At 38.8% G+C, this 19342-nt stretch overlaps 1 protein-coding gene across 1 annotated transcript in view; it reads left to right on the top strand.

Moving 5' to 3' along the window:
- ADGRB1 (adhesion G protein-coupled receptor B1) overlaps positions 1-19342 on the top strand; it is a 651809-nt gene that overhangs the window by 23905 nt on the left and 608562 nt on the right. The gene's annotated exons all lie outside the window — the stretch shown is intronic.

Raw genomic sequence — 19342 nt, 5'->3', positions numbered from 1 at the left:
TACATAGGAGGCAGTATTATAGTAGTTATATTCTTGTACATAGGGGGCAGTTTTATAGTAGTTATATTCTTGTACATAGGGGGCAGTATTATAGTAGTTATATTTTTGTACATAGTGCGCAGTATTATAGTAGTTGTATTCTTTTACATAGGGGGCAGCATTATAGTAGTTATATTCTTGTACATAGGGGCAGTATTATAGTAGTTATATTCTTATACATAGGAGGAGGTAGTATTATAGTAGTTATATTCTTGTACATAGGGGGCAGTATTATAATAGTTATATTCTTGTACGTAGGGGGCAGTATTATAGTAGTTATATTCTTGTACATAGGGGGCAGTATTATAGTAGTTATATTCTTGTACATAGGGGGCAGTATTATAGTAGTTATATTCTTGTACATAGGGGCAGTATTATAGTAGTTATATTCTTGTACATAGGGGGCAGTATTATAGTAGTTATATTCTTGTACATAGGGAGCAGTATTATAGTAGTTATATTCTTGTACATAGGGGCAGTTTTATAGTAGTTATATTCTTGTACATAGGGGGCAGTTTTATAGTAGTTATATTCTTGTACATAGGAGGCAGTATTATAGTAGTTATATTCTTGTACATAGGGGGCAGTTTTATAGTAGTTATATTCTTGTACATAGGGGGCAGTATTATAGTAGTTATATTTTTGTACATAGTGCGCAGTATTATAGTAGTTGTATTCTTGTACATAGGGGGCAGCATTATAGTAGTTATATTCTTGTACATAGGGGCAGTATTATAGTAGTTATATTCTTGTACATAGGAGGAGGCAGTATTATAGTAGTTATATTCTTGTACATAGGGAGCAGTATTATAGTAGTTATATTCTTGAACATAGGGAGCAGTATTATAGTAGTTATATTCTTGTACATAGGGGGCAGTATTATAGTAGTTATATTCCTGTACATAGGAGCAGTATTATAGTAGTTATATTCTTGTACATAGGAGCAGTTATATAGTAGTTATATTCTTGTACACAAAGGAACAGTATTATAGTAGTTATATTCTTGTACATAGGAGCAGTATTATAGTAGTTATATTCTTGTATATAGGGGGCAGTATTATAGTAGTTATATTCTTGTACATAAGGGCAGTATTATAGTAGTTATATTCTTGTACATAGGGGACAGTATTATAGTAGTTATATTCTTGTACACAGGGGAACAGTATTATAGTAGTTATATTCTTGTACATAGGAGCAGTATTATAGTAGTTATATTCTTGTACATAGGGGGCAGTATTATAGGAGTTATATTCTTGTACAGAGATGGCAGTATTATAGTAGGTATATTCTTGTGCATAGCAGCAGTATTACAGTAGTGATATTCTTGTGCATAGGTGGCAGTATTATAGTATTTACATTCTTGTACATAGGGGGCAGTATTATAGCAGGTATATTCTCGTACATAGGTGCCTATATTATAGTAGTTATATTCTTGTACATAGGAGCAGTATTATAGTAGTTATATTCTTGTACATAGAGGCAGTATCATGGTAGTTATATTCTTGTACATAGGAGGCAGTATTATAGTAGTTATATTCTTGTACATAGGGGGTAGTATTACAGTAGTTATATTCTTGTACATAGAAGGCAGTATTATAGCAGTTATAGTCTTGTACATAGGAGGCTGCATTATAGTAGTTATAATCTTGCACATTGGAGCAGTATTATAGTAGTGATATTCTTGTACATAAGAGGCAGTATTATAATAGTTATATTCTTGTACATAGGGGGCAGTATTATAGTAGTTATATTCTTGTACATAGTAGCAGTATTATAGTAGTTATATTCTTGTACATAGGGGGCAGTATTATAGTAGTTATATTCTTGGACATAGGGGGCAGTATTATAGTAGTTATATTCTTGTACATAGGGAGCAGTATTATAGTAGTTATATTCTTGTACATAGGGGGCAGTATTATAGTAGTTATATTCTTGTACATAGAGGACAGTATTATAGTAGGTATAGTCTTGTACATAGGGGGCAGTATTATAGTAGTAATATTCTTGTACATAAGAGCAGTATTATAGTAGTTATATTCTTGTACATAAGTGATAGTATTATAGTAGTTATATTCTTGTACATTAGGGGCACTATTATAGTAGTTATATTCTTGTACTTAGGAGGCAGTATTATAGTAGATATATACTTGTACATAGGTGGCAGTATTATAGTAGTTATATTCTTGTTCAGAGGGGGCAGTGTTATTGTAGTTATATTCTTATACATAGAGGTCAGTATTATAGTAGTTATATTCTTGTGCATAGGAGCAGTATTATAGTAGTTATATTCTTGTACATAGGGGGCAGTATTATAGTAGTTATATTCTTGTACATAGGGGGGCAGTATTATAGTAGTTATATTCTTGTACATAGGGGGGCAGTATTATAGTAGTTATATTCTTGTACATAGGGGCAGTATTATAGTAGTTATATTCTTGTACATAGAGGGCTATATTATAGTAGTTATATTCTTGCACATAGTGGACAGTATTATAGTAGTTATATTCTTGTACACAGGGGAACAGTATTATAGTAGTTTTATTCTTGTACATAGGAGCAGTATTATAGTAGTTATATTCTTGTACATAGGGGGCAGTATTTTAGTAGTTATATTCTTGCACATAGGGGAACAGTATTATAGTAGTTATATTCTTGTACATAGGGGGCAGTATTATAGTAGTTATATTCTTGTACAGAGATGGCAGTATTATAGTAGGTATATTCTTGTACATAGCAGCAGTATTACAGTAGTGATATTCTTGTACATAGGTGGCAGTTTTATAGTATTTATATTCTTGTACATAGGGGGCAGTATTATAGTAGTTATATCCTTGTACATAGGGAACAGTGTTATAGTAGTTATATTCTTGTCCATAGGGGGTAGTATTACAGTAGTTATATTCTTGTACATAGAAGGCAGTATTATAGTAGTTATAGTCTTCTACATAGGGGGCTGCATTATAGTAGTTATATTCTTGTATATAGAGGGCAGTATTATAGTAGTGATATTCTTGTACATAGGAGGCAGTGTTATAGTAGTTATATTCTTGTACATAGGGGACAGTATTATAGTAGTTATATTCTTGTACATAGAAGGCAGTATTATAGTAGTTATATTCTTGTACATAGGGGGCAGTATTAAGGTAGTTATATTCTTGTATATAGAGGGCAGTATTATAGTAGTTATAATCTTGTACATTGGAGCAGTATTATAGTAGTTATATACTTGTACATAGGGAGCAGTATTATAGTAGTGATATTCTTGTACCTAGGAGGCAGTATTATAGTAGTTATATTCTTGTACATAGGGGACAGTATTATAGTAGTTATATTCTTGTACATGGGGGGCAGTATTTTAGTAGTTATATTCTTGTACATAGAAGGCAGTTTTATAGTAGTTATATTCTTGTACATAGGGAGCAGTATTATACTTGCAATATTCTTGTACATAGGGAGCAATATTATAGTAGTTATATCCTTGTACAATGGAGGCAGTATTATAGTAGTTATATTCTTGTACATAGGGGGCAGTATTATATTAGTTATATTCTTGTACAATGGGGCAGTATTATAGCAGTTATATTCTTGTACATAGCAGGCAATATTATAGTAGTTATATTCTTGTACATAGGGGGTAGAATTATAGTGGTTATATTCTTGTAAATATGGAACAGTATTATAGCAGTTAGATTCTTGTACATAGGGGGCAGTATTATAGTAGGTATATTCTTGTACAAAGGTAGCAGTATTATAGTAGGTATATTCTTGTACATAGGGGGCAGTATTATAGTAGGTATATTCTTGTACATAGGGGCAGTATTATAGTAGGTATATTCTTGTACATAGGGGGCAGTATTATAGTAGTTATATTCTTGTACATAGGGGGCAGTATTATAGTAGTTATATTCTTGTACATAGGGGCAGTATTATAGTAGTTATATTCTTGTACATAGGGGGCATTATTATAGTAGGTATATTCTTGTACATAGGGGGCAGTATTATAGTAGTTATATTCTTGTACAGAGATGGCACTATTATGTTAGGTATATTCTTGTACATAGGGGGCAGTATTACAGTAGTTATATTTTTGTACATCGGTGGCAGTATTATAGTAGTTATATTCTTGTACATAGGGAACAGAATTATAGTAGTTATATTCTTGCACATAGGAGGCAGTATTATAGTAGTTATTTTCTTGTACATAGGGCAAATATTATACTAGTAATATTCTTGTACATAGGATGCAGTATTATAGTAGTTATATTCTTGTACATAGGGGGCAGTATTATAGTAGTTATATTCTTGTACATAGAGGCAGTATTATAGTAGTTATATTCTTGTACATAGGGGGCAGTATTATAGTAGTTATATTCTTGTACATAGGGGGCAGTATTATAGTAGTTATATTCTTGTACATAGGAGGCAGTATTATAGTAGTTATATTCTTGTACATAGGGGCAGTATTATAGCAGTTATATTCTTGTACATAGGTGGCAGTATTATATTAGTTATATTCTTGTACATAGGGGGCAGTATTATAGTAGTTATATTCTTGTACATAGGGAGCAGTATTATTGTAGTTATATTCTTGTACATAGCGGGCAGTATTATAGTAGTTATATTCTTGTACATAGGGAGCAGTATTATTGTAGTTATATTCTTGTACATAGGAGCAGTATTATAGTAGTTATATTCTTGTACATAGGAGGCAGTATTATAGTAGTTATATTCTTGTACATAGGGGGCAGTATTATAGTAGTTATATTCTTGTACATATGGGGCAGTATTATAGTAGTTATATTCTTGTACATAGGGAGCAGTATTATTGTAGTTATATTCTTGTACATAGGAGCAGTATTATAGTAGTTATATTCTTGTACATAGGAGGCAGTATTATAGTAGTTATATTCTTGTACATAGGGGGCAGTATTATAGTAGTTATATTCTTGTACATATGGGGCAGTATTATAGTAGTTATATTCTTGTACATAGGGGCCATTATTATGGTAGTTATATTCTTTTACATTGGGGGCAGTATTATGATCATGACATTGGCATACTCATCTTCTACCTATCTTGAACCGCACTCACTATTATTGTGGTGGAGTCACTGTGTATATGCATTACTTGCCCTGTACTGATACTTAGTACAGTAATGTATTTACAAATCAGCTTTCTCTGTAGATTAGCTCTTTATATAAACATGGTGAACATATGCTTTCAGATCAGCACCACGGATAGCTCTTGACACATTTTGTCCCTGAACTTGGCCACTGGATCTAAGGAGTAAGAAAACTGGATCTAATCGGACCTCTTTAAACTAGACATTAAGCGCGTTCCCTTGGCTCCTACAAAGAGTCACTTTGTGTGGCAGCTTCAGAAGGTTTTACCTGCCCAGATCTGCCTGATACAATTACTTCAATCTGCCGCTGAGTCTCTGACTGTCATACATCTCAGGCATGTAAACCCCAGATGGTCCATTGATGCTTATCTGATAGATTCCTTTTTTTTCTGTGAGATGAAAAAAATTCCAGAACTTTCATTCCTTGAAGGCTGAAATCCCATTAAGTGCAGTTGTCAACATGTTGCCATTTTCGAGTTCATCATAAGCCTAAAATAAACTTCAGTGCGAGCCGAGCTATTTATAGCTGAACATACAGCTGGTCGCAATAACCGCTATCTCTAGTCACAACATCTGCATTCTGCATGAGGGTACAAAGCCGCCCCGGACGAAATAGACTTGTAACAATGTATATTTAATGTGTCATTACCTATCACAGCGCAGCGGTACTTGGATGTAGGACAGCTCATAGCACAGTGGATATGGAGAACAGCAGCACTTAGAGATCACTTAAGTAGAAGACATCTTGACAAGGGTTAGGTTGAATCATATGTACCTACTCACACAAGTTCAGCAGTTTTCTGTAAGGTTATAAAGGAATCTTCTTCTCCTTCTTTTCATTTTCCTCCTCCTCTGCACAAGACAGAAGCAGGAAGAGGAAGATGGACAAAGCCTGATGGCTCAGTGGCTAGCACTGATACCTTGTAGCACTGGGGTTCTCGATTTCTGTCTGACTATGGTTAAACATCTGTATAGAGTTTGCAAGTTTTCTTCATGTTTATTCTTCTATATCTTCTCCTTATTCTCCTGTTTGGAGAGGAGAGAAGGAAGAAGTGTGGTGGCTCACTTGTTAGCACTGCTGCCTTTTGGTGCTGGGGTATTAGGTTCAGATTTGGCCGAGGGTAAATGTTGACCTTGATGAGATTTGAACCTAGGGCCATAGTACTTTAAGACAACAGTGCTAACCGCTAAACCACATCCATTGAAGAGGCGCTACCACCATTTATTTTCGGCAAAAATCAGGTTGGGCTTACCCAATCTAATTCTGTGAAAATCAGACCGATTTTATAGCCTGGCCAATCATTACGAGATACACTAGAGACAAGAAAACATCAAATGCACGGATGGTTTTAGTGGATGCCAAATTTGGCAATTACCCTGGACACATGAGGATGGGCACCCCGAAGATCAAACTAAAGGTTTTACTATGAAAACAGCACTCCAGAGTGTCCCCACATGAATGGCACTGTGATTATATATGCACATTGTTGCTGATTGTATATACATGCACATTGTTTAATGTGACCAGTGGAAATAGCCATTATCCGAAGTCTATCTGGAAGTCGCATGGAAATAAAAAATGGGTTTTACGCATGTGCAACTGCTGTTCTGTTCATTCATAGACCTGTGGAATCCCCATTCTCAAGGGCAGCGGGGGAACCGGTGGATGGGAGATAACTTGTTTTCATGGCAAAACCCATTTAAAGGGGTTGTACCAAAATCAACATTTATCACTTATCTGCATTTTTACCTTCCCATGAATGCCACAAAAGCAACCTTCCATCATGAAAATGGTGCATTTGTGTTTTTTCCATTGCACTCCACTTGAAAATTTTAAAAGTTTTCCAATACAGTGTATGGTGCATGACCTTAAAAAAAACTTGTCCCACAAAAAACAAGTCTTCATGCAGCCATGTCAGTAAAAAAAAATAGTATGGCCCTAGAAATGCTTGGATAAAGAAAAACGAGAATGAAAACCTGAACAATGGCTGGTAGTTAAAGGATCCCATCTATTTAATGAGCACGCATTAATCATACCCGAACTGTTCAAAACTGTTACGTATCAATGGCAGTTAGCATAAGAGTGGATGCAGCTTTGGATGTGACTGGAGAATAATTTGCAACTCAAGATCAGCTGAAAGTATTCCCAGAGTTCCTGCATCTTCTATGTAAATTTAACCTGTAAAATGATAATTGGATGAGGATGAAGTCCCCAAGAAAGTTTCTTTCTGGAGGCAGTTTACAGTCTTCCTTGAGTGAGGATCAGAGTAGAAGAAATGACTAATACTCAGTTTATTAGAATCACAGATTTTCTATTCTTCATGGTAAAACTACCTTCTCTTGTTCTCAGACAACTGATGGTGACTCCTCCGATGCGCAATCCTTCACAGACTGGCCATAGAGATCTGTCTGATGTAATTGTCGCTCTGATACAATCCATCATCCTATCTGATTCTTCGCTGCCCCTCCCCCTCCTCTCAGGATCCTTGTATCAATCTTTGACAAACATCTGGTGCCCGTCCGCACCAACAAGGTTTCCTCTTCCCTGTGATTTGTGGTTTCTGTAATGACTTCAGACAGTGACCCATGTAAATGTGGTCCTCGAACAACGCCGGTCTGGATTCTCCATCGCCATCCCCACTCGTTTCCATGTCTAAAAAAATTAGACTGGGCATTTTATAATTACCAGCAAATCCCATAATGTTCAATGTATCAAATCCTCTGTAAAGGCTTGGAAATCAATTAGAAGGATGGCGAGTCATGGAGTTCGACATGCTTGGCTAGACTTTGTGTCTTCAAGTCTTTGCTTCCTGTTAAAATAGGGGAATTGAAGCAAAGTATTCTGACCCGGCTACATGGCTTGTAGACAGCTAATCACTGACTCCATCCACGCACATTGATTCTTGTCGCCTGCCTTGTGCATTGGGTTCTTGTAGGGAGTCGGTTCCTCTTGACCCATTGATTGTTACATTTTGTACCATTGACTTTTATGACCTTTTTGGTCATGGAAGAGCAGTTTCTAAAAAGTTCCCTGGTTCTTCATGGAAAAACTCTGCTTAGACCTCTCAGACAGATTTTCCTCCACTTTCAACCATCTGCGATGACCAAAGATCTACAGAAAGAATCCTCACAATATATTTCATAGACCTCAATGTCTCAAAATTGTCTTGAGGTGTATCTATTGTCTTTCAGGGTGATAACCAATGTCACTTGTGATGGGCATTAATACATTTTTTGCACAGTGTATCTGTTTTCGATGCATTTACCTCCCATTGACATCAATGATAAGATCAATTGGTTAATGATAAGATCTTTTTTATTCATTGACTCATAATTGTGGTGAAATCTTTATTCTTTATGTCACTTAATTGGTTCCTCATGGGAAAATAAGTTGCAGGCAGCCATGTTGGAATATTTTTAAAAGTTGCAAGGCCGATGAAAAATGTTTTGTAATAGAGAATGATTGAAGCTTCATAGTTATTTTAGCACAATTATTAGTCCCTGTGTTGCACTGGAGTAAGGGTCTACAAGATGTGCAAAGTGCACCATGATCATGTCAGCATCAAAGCGAGTGCTAACAGCTACACTGTGCAAACAGCTACACTGTGCAAACAGCTACACCGTGCAAACAGCTACACCGTGCAAACAGCATGAATACTTCCCTGTGCTGAAGCTATTTGTGTAGCATATTGAATCTCAAGGTTGGCGCTGCCACATCTACTATTCACTATGCAACATTATTATCTTTTTCATCATATCACTCTATATATTATTGCTAATTTGGCAGATTGTCACTTTATATACTGTGCAACAGCAGCTTGTGTTACGCATATGGTTTGTCCATCTCGAAGCATGACAGTAACACCAGGGTTTTAGAGGGTTCCCAACAACCATCTATAAGACTCATAGGAGCCAGGAATGGATCCATTCTATAGTGGAAATGAATGGCACCCAATGAACCCCATTGGCTACAATGTGGTCTGTCCATCTTCCAGCATGCTGCCCAGCATTCTCCTAGACAAAATAGTGCAGCTTGCTGTGTTATTTTGTCCAGGATATTGTGTTGGATCAGAACCGGAGGCTCCAACGCAGATGTGAACATCGCCTTATACAGCAATTACACTGACATGCCAAAAGTCATAGGACAGGAACAAATATCATGTAGGAACCCCTCTAGCCTGACAAAGTGCAGCAACTCAATGTGACAACAATTCCACAAGTGGATGAAAGATGTCTGGAGAGATGTTGACCGATGCCATCTAGATAGCCCCCACAGCTCTGTGGTATTTGTAGGTGCAGGATCTCAGGTGTGAATGGACCTCAACACCACATCCCATAACTGCTCAATTGGGATCATGCTGGGTGAATGTGTATACCATACGTAGGAACTCTCTAGAATGCTCCTGGAACCAGTTCTGGATAATTTGGGCCAACGGCATGGTGCATTACCATGCTGGAATATCCCATCATTGTGAGGGTAGATGAAGTCCTTGAAGAGCTGAAAATGGTCAGCAAGCAGTGAAATGTAGTGGGCACCAGTCAATGATGTGCAGCACAGCCCTGGCGGTGGCTTATCTCCAGGGGAACAAAAGGATCATGCATTGAAATTGAGCATCCCCATTCTTCTCTACCTTGACATAATCTGTGAGGAAAAGATAGATTCGCCCCCATTAAAAATAAGAGACTTGTCCAGTTTTGCTTTTATCGGCAAGTTCGGACAACTAAAGTCTAATATGTATGGGCCCTTAAATCTGTTGCCTGTTAAATACCCCTCTACAGCAACAAGCTTTTAGGATCTGGCACCCACATCTTTATCACTGGGGCTCCAGCCAGGGACCCCCCACATTTAACTGTTCATCAAAAGACCTGAGAAAAAAAACTGGGTTGTCTGAGCTTCTTCAAGGTCAGATATGAGGTCATTGGAGCTGCAGTGACATCACTGACCCCATAGCTAGAGCATTTGTGATCCCGTGCTGATAACCCTGAGTCTCAGCTCGTCCGGAATCCATAATTACTTATGAAGGCTCCAATTATTTCATGTATATTACTCAGCTCATTAATTTTCAGACTTTGATGTATATTAATGGCATCTAGCGGCTTTACTTGCTCTTTCACTAAAAGTACAAAGGAGCTATTAGCCGGGAAAGTAATGAATCTTTATTAGCTGAGGTCTTCTGTTGTCAGGTAATTGCCTGAAAGATGCAGGTCAAATAGGCCAAGTAAATGGGCAGAAACGGCCTGTCCAGAGGGACGAAGCTGGTAAATACAAGTAAAGCTCCCGTAAATATAAGTCCTTCAGTCGTCCTCTCCTGGTAAGTGGTCTCTGTCTTCTATCGGTGGCTGTCTGTCAAAGCAAAAAGTACCAGCGCTCCATTGTGCAGTAAGCGTGGGTCAGTGAAAGGAGGGAGTTGGGGGGGTTGTGCTGGCGCCATAAGAAATAAGCAGCAGCTTCCCCAAAACTGGACCGGCAAGGATCTTCCATTAGCCAATCCAATACAGCACAAAAGTAGATGAGGGGGTGTAGGTGCTCTACTGCAGGAGACCCAGGAGAGCAGGCAAAACTTATTCTGCAACACGTTTCTGTACCTAAATGGCCCCTTCCTCAGCCTTCTGAAAGCTCCCAGCTCTGCCATTGCGGACTGGCTTTGAAGCCATGCCTATGGCTTAATAGACTGCACGTTAGAGTGTGGTTTGATGTCCCCTGTAGGGACTTAAAAATGAGTAAAAAAAAGTTTTAAAGAACTTCATTACCCATTTTTATAATGAAAATATCAAAATAAAAAAAACAAAAACATATCAGGCATTGTTGCGCCCCTAAACGTCCACTCTATCAAAGATGCACATTATTTATCCTGCATGGTGAACATCATCAGATTAAAAAAAAACACGTCAGAATTGCATTTTTTTGTTTCTGGTCACCCTGTCTCCGAGAAAAGTTATAAAAAATCAATCAAAAAGTTGTATGTACTCCAAAATAATCCTGTAGATACCAGTAGAAACTACAGGCCGCCCCACAAAAACAAGGATGTTCTCACACAACTGTGTGGACGGAAAAATAAGAAGTTCTGCTGGTCAGAAGAGGATTTATCCAAAGATAGTTTATTTTTGTAAACTAGTGCAAAAAAAAACAACAAAAAACTATATACATTTGGTATCACAGTAATCATACTGATCCGTAGAATGCAGTTATCATGTCATTTTAGTTCAAGTGTGTATGCCAGAGGAGCAAGACGCACCAATAGATGGTGGAATTGTGGGGTTTTTTTTCCATTTCTCTCCTCTTAGAATTTTGAAAAAGTTTTTCAGTACATTATATGGTACATTAAATAAAAGAATTGGCAAATACAACTCATCCCACAAACCACAAGCCCTCCAACAGCTACGGCGATGGAGTAATAAAAGAGTTGTACATTTTTATAAGTGGGAGGAAAAAAATGAAAATGTAAAGAAAGAAAGGGGCGGTCCTTAAGGGGTTAAAACAACGAGAGCACGGTGAAGAAAAACGTCACGGGTGATTTTCATGCACAAGTTCTGAATCCATGATGGATAGAACACACGTAGAAAGAATCCATTAGTTTGAAAAGGTTCATTCACAGATGTGATTTTTCATTCGGACTGGTAGATTGAGGGCTTTTTCCCACGAGCGAGGGTGCATGGAGCGTAGTTGTGTCTGGACGACGGTAATCCCTTCTTCTTTGCCGTCTTTTCAAACTCCACGCCAGAGCGCAGGAGTTTGAAAGTAACTGCGGGAAGACAGGTGCCGCCCGTTGTTTCCCGCATGATCTATTCACTACGGGGCGGGTCCTATCATTTCTTGGCCGCACATTTAACGGGCGAGAATCCCGATAGTAAAAATGAAGCCACTGAAATCCATTGACCTCAGTGGTTTTGTCTTGTCCTGTTATATGGCCGTATAACAATGGGGGAGATTCACGTTAATCTGAATCCACCCTGAGTCTGAAAAATTTCTGCATATCGTATTTTTGTGCGGTTTTTGTTTCTTACCAATTATTTGCTATGGGATCGTTCAAAAAATGGATCACACTCACATGCTATGTCAGGGCATGCAAGTGCAATACCTTTTAAATACATGTTACTGCGGGGACCACATGCAAAAAAGTACCAGGAAGTACAGAGCAATATAAAATATGCTTCAAAAACGTATACAAAATGGAAGCAAATTGCGCATGAAAATCGTAAAAGCGCACAGTAAGAGCATTAAACTTGTAAGGCAAGCTGAACCAATGAAGAGACCGACCTGTGTCATGACATAACATAATATCTGCTGTATTACAACCCAGTTAAGATGTTGCTGATATCAACCAATCAGAGCCCAAGTTTCATTTTCCCAGCATTCTTTAGGAAAATATAAGCTGGGTGGTTCCTGAGGGGATTCCGCTGCTACGGCTTGGCCTCTATGGGACACGAGTGCCATCCACCCTATAGGCAGTTGTGCTTTATTTCTGGTGAGTACCTCAGCATCTCTCCTCCTCTCCTGGACAGCCGGTTCCTGAACCTCCATTCTCCTCTGGATTCATCTGCGTGGCTGTGCATGTCTTGCTGTAGAGGACAGAACTTCAGCCAGGATATATTTTCACAGTCCTGTGATGGCAACCGAGGGATTTAGTACAATCTGTAGGTACCGCAGTGGGTACGGCGGTGAGGCCTTGATTGCAGCCCAAAGTGGGACATTATACACGCAACCAGAAACGGCCTAAAGATTATGATTATAATTAACCCCCTGTTGTGGATACACTTGTTATTGTTCCATTATTAAAAGTTCCAAGGATCCAAGGTGAATCACAAGATTCCAAACACGGCACAGCCTGCAGCTCCAACACTATCGTCCCCGCTGCTAGCATACCCCAACCACTGCCTCGGCAATTCCTTTCAATGCTACCCCATCACTGAGGACGTCTCCTGTGCATATAGCCAGTATTAATCAATTAAGGTCCTTAATGGAGGGCAGTCATGGGTCACCACCCAAATAGCTCTCATTATAATCCGCCACTTCCTCTACATCCTTATTGTTGTCAATAGACCCTCTATGTAAAGAATACATGGGTCCCATAGGAGACCCCATCTAAAGGCCAGGTTTCCATATATACGGACCTTCAGCTTTATTTCTCTCTGCTATTGTAGTGAAATGCGGAGGCAAAATGCTGCCAGAATTAATCCCGTAGTCGCCAGATGCCTCCCATGTAGTCTTCTTCCGTCCGACTATGGTTGCCGGACCAGTGCAAAAAGTTCCCCAACATATCACTAGTTCTGCCTGGTTCTGGCATGAAAACACTGACTTGACAAAACAGATAGATGGGGACCCAACCTTAGCTGAACATCCCTATACAGTAAATCCAGCGTGTCCATTGTGAATATTTCGGTGCATTCCCATATTACGATTCCCCAATGTGCGATGGTTCACCCGTTGTCAGATCACGTAGACGGTTTGAGCCTCCATTACTACGACACATATACAGTTCTGTGCTGCGGAGTCTAATGCACTTCTTTATTCAGGTGCTCTCATAATCAGATCAATGGCATCGAGCTGACCCCAGGTTAATTACCGATGGCGAGTTCCCAGTACGTTTGCTTCCATTTTTTTTTCCTTTGCATCCAGGACTCCATCGCCGCGCAGCTTAGTGTCAGGCAGGTGCAGATTGGTGGGATTTTAATGCACAGCAGAGTTGAATATATGAACACGGGATCATACAAATGAACCTGCAATCAGAAAATCGATACGAGTAATGACGTGTTCGCCGTATCTCCTGTGCATTGCTGGTTAACATATCTGCAGAGGACTTTCCATGCGGACAGTGCAGGAATAAATTAAGAAAATGCAGCGGCGGAATGTGGAGCCGTATGTTATCCGACGGCTGAAGGATGTGGCAATAATCCACTATAGAGGTGATTGTCTGAACGTCCTTCATGCAGCTCATTCATAAGGTCTACATCTATCTACATCAGGTCTACACACCGCCCATCATCTATCCTGGCTCACAGCCAAAGTGTTACATCATAACTGTCTGTAAGCAGGGGAGATACAATGCTGCCACCATGTGACGAGATACTGCAGCCTGACTTCACTGTACAGATGTAGCAAACTTAACGCTTAGCACATCGTGGTAATTTAAAGCATACCTGAGTTTACAACATGTTTCCTCATGCTCTCATTTGCTGCTATTTGCACCCTATTTCATGTCTGGAAGTTCTCATTTTCAGGTGCTCTATCCCATTTTTTTTTGCCCAGCTGTTTGCAATCCACTTTCAGGCAGGCAGCATGTAGCAAGCCTAACATTCTGCCAGCAGTTCACTGTCCTGACTTCCTTGCCCTAACTTACCAATGCTGCATTGCACTGTCTCTGGTCCAATTGGCAGGGAGGCAGTATCTGTTTGCCCACCTTCCGCTTTACCAGGACAATCAGGCATTTAGAGACATTCTGGCCTAATGGTTAGTAAACCCACTATAATCTGTGTGTAATGTGTGCACACACAGACAATCACGCCGAAACACACACTGTAACAGCAGTGGCTATGGAGATGGTTATCACAGTGTCTGCAGATCTGTCACCCTGCAACTTGTGAGCTGCCTCTGAAGATAGCCCCTCCCCCGTTACTACAAAAATGTCCCTGTGTCCTTCTCACTACAGAAGATTGCAGAGAAGCTGGAAGGGAGACCCCTAGTGGCAGCAAACGGTAAATCTACACAATGTTAAATGCAAGTACAGTATATTACAGAAATGATGAGACTAATACACGTTAGTATATGAGCAGAAGTTGTCTGAAAAGCTAGTGACCCCCTTAACTACAATGCTATGAATCCAGTTATCATAATAATTGCTACATGTGTATTGTAGGGGAGGACTGTGCAAATATAAAGGGGATTCCTCCAGGGAGTTACAGATGACAGATACCATATAGTTCTAGTGCAAAAGGCACAGGGGCTACTACAGCATGTCCAGACCCCCTAGGTACTGGTCACCGTTTTGAATGCTAAGTACTTTTTCCTATCTATCTATCTATCTATCTATCTATCTATCTATCTATCTATTTCATATCTATCTATCTATCTATCTAATATCTATCTATCCATCTATCTATCTATCTATCTATCTATCTATCTATCTATCTATCTATCTATCTCATATCTATCTATCTCCTATCTATCGATCTCATATCTATCTATCTATCTATCTATCTATCTATCTATCTATCTATCTCCTATCTATCTATCTATCTATCTATCTATCTATCTATCTATCTATCTATCTATCTATCTATCTATCTCCTATCTATCTATCTATCTATCTATCTATCTATCTATCTATCTTATATCTATCTATCTCCTATCTATCTATCTATCTATCTATCTATCTATCTATCTATCTATCTATCTATCTATCTCATATCTATCTCATATCTATCTATCTATCTATCTATCTATCTATCTATCTCATATCTATCTCATATCTATCTATCTATCTATCTATCTCATATCTATCTCATATCTATCTATCTATCTATCTCATATCTATCTCATATCTATCTATCTCCTATCTATCTTCTATCTATCTATCTATCTATCTATCTATCTATCTATCTATCTATCTATCTCATATCTATCTCATATCTATCTATCTCCTATCTATCTATCTATCTATCTATCTATCTATCTATCTATCTATCTATCTATCTCATATCTATCTATCTCATATCTATCTATCTCATATCTATCTATCTCATATCTATCTCATATCTATCTATCTCATATCTATCTATCTATCTCATATCTATCTATCTATCTATCTATCTATCTATCTATCTATCTATCTATCTATCTATCTATCTCGCATAATATAACACTTCTATTGGCATATATTCCAACTGCCCATTATTTGCAGGTTTCTTCCACACAGCAGACCTTAAAAGGAGGTGGTCCTACACCAATATGGCCATTTCTAATGGTTTGTGGGGGATCTTGGATTAGTCATAAATGGGGCTTAACTGCGTTACAAATGTATATGTGAAAGTTGGAATGCAGATTTTTGTGATAGTGAAGTGCGGTGTTAATGTTTATATCTCAGGTGGGCTAGATGAGTGTGAACTCCCAATAGCACCTGTTATAAAGCCCCAAAGGATTGTCATTTTTTCTGCCTTTCTTTTTCCCCTCCATTCCAGGATGTGGCTGTATAGAGCTCAGGAATGTGGATGCTTCATCTACAGCTCACCCAATTACAAAACAGCGTGGCCATGATTATGTTATGATTGGCTAATAGTTATGTAATGAGGAACCCCTTCACTGCTCTAGCCCACAAGGGATCCTATCATTAACCCCTGCACTTCTGTAACCCACAAGAGATCTTACAACTAAGCCATGCACTGCTCTAGCCCACAAGGGATGTTACCATTAACCCCTGCACTGAGCTAAACCACAAAGGATACTATCAATAACCCCTGCATTGTTCTACCCCAAAGGGATGTTACCATTAGCCCCTGCACTGTTGTAGCCTAAAAGGCTTGCTACAATTAACCCCTGCACTGCTCTAGCCCATAAGGGATGTCACAACTAATCCCAGCACTGCTGTATCCTACAAGCCCTATTACCATTATTACAATTAACTCCTGCACTACCCTAGACCACCAGGGCTGTTTTTTAAATACAAGAAGCTGTAACTTACAAGTCTTCCAGTATAAGGGAACCCACATAATGCTTTGCACTGGGGCCTTCAGCTGTCTGAGATGTCCATCGCTTGTGTCTGTATGAAGTTTTCGATAGTCAGAGTAAACCCCTTCTGGGCCCTTATGCAGCTGAATAGGTTGCACAACCAATATGTCCTCCTCCGACCTGCAATCCCGTGTTACTCACCGGATAACACATGGTGATAGCAGTATGAGCCGTGCCAAATGACAAACCCATATTTCCGGCATTTTTGTTACAAAACTTTTGAAGGCTTTTTTTAAGGCTTTACATAACTAAAAAGCCATTCATATGTCTGTCTTGTTGTGTAATGTGAAGTCAGCAGAGTAGGGGAACAGCCGGCGTGTGTGGGCTCGGATAATTTTGGATATAACGATGCACAGTATACAGCACTGATTGCCAGTGAGCAGCAAAACACATTCCAGTGCATGGACAGGATGTTCTTGGCTCCGGCAGTTGTTTGATTGTGAAATTAGGGACTCTCTGTCATTTCTAAGGCCCACTTTACTCAGGGTCTTCATTGTCAACATGAAATTAACACTGGGAACACTGCAAACCCCGGCAACTCACAATGACTGAAAAGATTCTTGTTTTACAATTTTTGCATTTTTGGAAGAAAAAATTTTTTTTCTTAAAGGGATATTTCCATCTGAAACATTTGTGGCATATCCACAGTTGCAGTTCCTAATTCAAGGTAACACTTGAGTCTTTTCTGCAACTTGTGTAGACTTCAATGAAAAGAGCCATAGATAAGTGCGGCAATTAAACTCTATAGACTCTATAGGGACTGTAACAGCAAACAAAGGTCACTAGACTCCTGTTCTTCCTACAGTTGACTATCTATGATATTGCAATTTTCTATAGACTAATAGTTACTTGCTTTTTGCCAGGAAGGTTGCTTGCCAGGGAGATGACTGCTCCAGTGAGAAGGGGACAGGGAGCACAGGGCAGGCTAGACAGGTTCTAGTGGTGGGGGACTCAATTATAAGGGGGATTGATGGGGCAATCTGCCACAAAGACCGGGATTGTCGAGCAGGGGGTGGGGTTAGTACAGTTAGAACTGACCGAACAACCAATAGTACCATTAGTAGCACAATGAATATTAAGAACAACAACAACCATTTAAATTGTATGGCAACAAGTACAAGAAGTCTGATCGGCAAAGTGGGTGAGCTTGAAGCGAGAATGACTGATGCAGATTACGACATAGTGAGAAAAACAGCAACATGGCTTGATGATAAGTGCGATTGGGATGTGAATTTACAGGGTTACAATCTCTTTAAACGACACCATGGCAAATGGAATGGGGTAGGGGTATGTCTGTACGTTAAATCCTACCTAATACCAAGGCTACGAGAAGCTATAGGTGCAGGAGATAAAAGCGTGAAATCACTGTGGGTAGAAATATAGGGGGAAAAAAAAGTCCTGATAGGGGTTTTCTATAGACCACCAAAAACAACAGAAGAAAATAAAATCTTATTATTAATGCAAATAGAATAGGTGTCAAACAACAATGAAGTAATTATCATGGGGGACTTTAAGAAGACGAAACTTGCAAATCTCACAAGGGTGATAAGTTCCTGAGAACAATTAAACACAATTACCTTATCCAACTTGTGCAGCAGCCAACTAGAGGGAGGGCCACCCTGGACTTATTATTGACTAACAAACCAGACCGAATCATGGGGGTGCAGGTTGAGGGACACTTGAGAAATAGTTACCACAATATAATTAATTTCCAGCTATCATTCAATAGGAAGCCTTATCAGGGAGCGACAAATAAACTAAACTTTAGTAAAGCAAAATTTGATCAGCTCAGAACTACTATCGGTAACATTAATTGGGACAACATCCTCAAAAATATCAGTACAGAGGACACATGGGAAAAATTTAAAAACATCCAAATTACCTAATGTGAGCAGTTCATACCCCTTAAAAACAAAAGAACTACAAGTAAAAGGAAACTAATGTGGCTCGACAAGACTGTAAGGGGGGCAATAAATGAGAAAAAGAAAGCGTTCAAACTACTAAAACAAGAAGGCAGCGAAGAAGCGCTAAAATCGTACAGGGAAAAAACAAAATATGCAAAGAAAAGATCAAAATTGCTAAGGAGGAGGTGGAAAGCATAAATAGCCTTAAACTATTCCTCAATAATATTAACAGTAAAAGGATTTGCAGGGAGAGCACTGGCCCTTTAACAAATAATACAGGAGAAATCATAGAAGACGATGGGAGAAAGGCAAATCTATTAAATAATTTATTTTCAAGTGTATTCACAAATGCAAATAAAATGTCACACAAGATGCAGGGGAATAAAGCAAACTTTCCCTGCTAAATATTGCATAGCTAACACAGGAGGAAGTGCAGAGCTGGTTAGAGAGGATTAAAATCAATACATCGCTGGGTTCAGATAGAATACACCCAAGGGTTCTAAGGGAACTAAGTGATGTGATATCTAGACCACTATTTCTTATATTTATGGACAC

The sequence above is a fragment of the Eleutherodactylus coqui genome, chromosome 9 (genome assembly GCF_035609145.1).
Source record: "Eleutherodactylus coqui strain aEleCoq1 chromosome 9, aEleCoq1.hap1, whole genome shotgun sequence".
Lineage (NCBI taxonomy): Eukaryota > Metazoa > Chordata > Amphibia > Anura > Eleutherodactylidae > Eleutherodactylus > Eleutherodactylus coqui.
The sequence above is the reverse complement of the archived record's forward strand: the minus strand, read 5'-3'. Positions and strand labels throughout refer to the sequence as shown.